Raw genomic sequence first — 3485 nt, forward strand, 5'->3', positions numbered from 1 at the left:
AGTGTGTGTGTGTGTGTGTGTGTGTGTGTGTGTGTGTGTATCTGCAAGGATAAACTTCAAATCATTAACAAGGGAGGCTTCTAGGAAAATTAGAATTGGGGTACGGTAGGGACATTTGTTTATCAGCTGAGTTAAATCTCTATTACATAGGAGAATAAATAATCAGCAATGCCAAGAAGACTAGCATAGAAAGCCTAAATACAGCCAAAATAAACAACCAGTTGATCAGCTTAGCAACTAAACAAAGAAAATAACAAGGCACAAGGGCCACACGGTGATGAAGAATATCATGAAGAAAATGCAGTATCACTGTGGTTAGGGTATAATTGTCTTTGATGCTCAACTCCCATGTGTCAGTTATCTGCATTCAGGTTCCATCACTGCCCTGAGTCTCAATTTCCTGCCAAGTGTGATGGTGAAATGAGATAATATTGTAAAGCTCAGGCTAATATGATTCTTCATGACGTTTCCCTGCCTAACTACTTGCCAACTCTGTAAATTCAGAGATGAGATAAAATAGGACCATACCAATGTGAATACAGAACTTGATGAGTAGTTAGGGGACTCTGGGAAAAGATTTGTTTTTAAATATATTTTTATTGATTTCAGAGAGGAAGGGAGAGGGGAGAGAGAGATAGAAACATATATGATGAGCGAGACTCACTGATTGGCTGCCTCCTGCACACCCCTTACTGGGGGTTGAGCCCGCAACCTTGGCATGTGCCCTTGACCAGAATTGAACCCGGGGCCCTTCAGTCTGCAGGCTGATGCTCTATTCACTGAGCCAAACTAGCTAGGGCTGGGAAAAGATTTTTTAAAGAAGCTAGAATGAAATATTTTTGAATGTTACTTCTAAAGCCTGGGAAAAGAGAAGAGAGTGAAGGAAAGGATTCATACCCTGAAGGAAAAGGAATTAGCAACTTAACCTAAGGATCTTAATTGATTTTCCCCTTTGGTAGAAAATTTCAAGATATGAATGCCAGCATGGCTCAGTAGTTGAGTGTCAACCTATGAACCAGGAGGTCACCGTTCGATTCCCGGTCAGAGCACATGCCTTGGTTGCGGGCTTGATCCCCAGTGTGGAGTATGCAGGAGGCAGCTGGTCAATGATTCTCATCATTGATGTTTCTATCTCTTTCTCTCCCTCTCTCTTCCTCTCTGAAATCGATAAAAATATTTTTTTTAAAAAAAGAAATGGAAGACCTAACTGGTTTGGCTCAGTGGATAGAGCGTCGGCCTGCGGACTGAAAGGTCCCAGGTTCAATTCCGGTCAAGGGCATGTACCTTGGTTGCGGTGCATCCCCAGTGGGGAGTGTGCAGGAGGCAGCTGATTGATGTTTCTCTCTCATCGATGTTTTTAACTCTCTATCCCTCTTCCTTCCTCTCTGTAAAAAATCAATAACATATATATTTTTTTAAAGAAATGGAAGCTTCAAAAGGATTCATCAAGAGAGGTGGTCAGCTGTAGAAGCAATAATTAAAAACAGTGGGGCATGAAGAGAAGTGATCTGAAAGAGGTCACATCTAATGGTATGAGGTCTAATTAAACCAGGCATCAGATACAGTATTGTGAGAACTACTAGGGAGTCAGTATTTGACAGGTTTTTTTTTTTTAGATACCAATATACTACCAAAGGCTGAGTAAGGCTGGGAGGAAACACTTAAATCCACATTTTGCAAAAGCAAGGTTAAAATAGAACTTAATTGTTCATAGAAACTACCAGAAATGATAAAAAATATTGTTAGAACTTCTTACAGTAAAAAATCAGTTTAAAAAACTAGAAACAGCTCTAGCTGGTTTGGCTCAGTGGATAGAGCATCGGCCTGTAGACTGAAGGGTTCTATTTGGGTCAAGGGCACATGCCTGGTTGCAGGCTCCATCCCCAGTAGGGGCTGTGCAGGAGGCAGCTGATCAATGATTCTCTCTCATCATTGATGTTTCTATCTCTCTTCCCATCTCCCTTCCTCTCTGAAATCAATAAAAATATATATATTTTTTAAAAGTAAAAAACTAGAAACATGAGGTAATGTTCTCTCTGGCCTAATTTAAAAGGACTCAGGAAACCCAAAGTCCTCCTCAGAAATCACAAGGCAAGGGAGCAAAAGAAGGAAGTAACCAAGGCAAACCTGAGGGATGAAGAAACCACAGATAACAAAAGCATAGCCATAAATGAATAACAACTCAATTCCTCTGAAAACGGGAGGGTCATTGACTCAATTCAAGAATAAAACCCAGCGCCATAGAAACCACAAACATGGCCAAGAACTAAGATGCAGGCACGTAAGCACGCAAGAATTAAAGAGAGGTGCCAAAGACTGTCCCCTGCCAGCTTGTCATCAGATAAAGAAGATGATTAATTAAAAAGACCCAAAGCATGCAAACAGCTGACTTCTCAGGACCAGTGGTTTCACCCCACAGTTTTTCAGGCCTCACAAGTGACCCTTGGGCCCATGATGTAACAGACACCCTGCCCAGGCTGCCCAAGGGTCTTCTAAGGGTCAGGGGATGGAATTACAATTGCCTGGAAGTGGCTGGCCCCTCCCTCTCCTTGTTCTGGGAATGAGCTGCAGCCAAAGTCTTTCTGATAAACGGAGTGTGCCTTCTGCCTTGGGATCCCGGCCACTGCTTATGTGCTTCAGTGTTTGGGTCTGAAAGTCACAGTAGGGTTGTGACATTTTTAGTCATTTTCTTAATGTCCAAAAGTGATACAGGCTCATGGTTTAAAAAATTTTTTTTAATCAATAGAGGAATTTATACAGTAAAAAAGTGAAAGTCCTATACAATAGCATGGTGGTTACCTGAAGGGAGGTAAAAGGGTATAGGGAAGATAAATGGTGATGGAAGGAGATTTGACTTGGGGTGGTGAACACACAATACAATATATAGATGATACATTGTAGAGTTGTACACCTGAAACCTATATAATTTTATTAACCAATGTCACCCCAATAAATTCAATAAAAAAGAAAAAATAATTTTAAAAATAGCCCTCCTCTTCCCCTCTCCTCAAAAACACAAAATCCCAAAATCTTCTCCTCCAGAGTTAACTACTATTAACAGCTTGGTGTCTATCCTTCTAGACATTTTTCTCCCAACATATGTATGTATGTGCATGATGGGGAGGGGAGAGGGAATCTGGACAAAGTAACCTCTGTACCTCAGTTTTCTCAGCTTTAAAATGGGGGGGGGGGGACGATATTAATCCCATAGGGTTATTGTGAGGGTAAAATGAGTTAAGGTATCTGGCATTCCCAGAAGTGTCTGGCCCATAGTAAGTACTTGGGGTTAGCAGTTATGATTATTCTCTCATTCTTTTACACAAAAGCTTAGTATTCTATTGCATAAATGACAACGATACTGAGGAGGTTGTACTGACCCCGTCACAGATGCCCAATAACACATACAAATTAAATGGCTCTCCTAAAATTAGTGAGGGGCTGAGCCCAGAACCCAAGACTCTGCTTCCGGTCTATTGTTGTTCTTA

The 3485-nt window shown here is 41.2% G+C and overlaps 1 protein-coding gene across 1 annotated transcript in view; it reads right to left on the reverse strand.

The window, feature by feature from the left end:
- Positions 1-3485, reverse strand: part of LOC102242911 (WD repeat-containing protein 7) — a 9216-nt gene that overhangs the window by 4680 nt on the left and 1051 nt on the right. The window lies entirely within an intron of this gene.

This window comes from Myotis brandtii, unplaced genomic scaffold (genome assembly GCF_000412655.1).
Source record: "Myotis brandtii unplaced genomic scaffold, ASM41265v1 scaffold521, whole genome shotgun sequence".
Taxonomy (NCBI): Eukaryota; Metazoa; Chordata; class Mammalia; order Chiroptera; family Vespertilionidae; genus Myotis; species Myotis brandtii.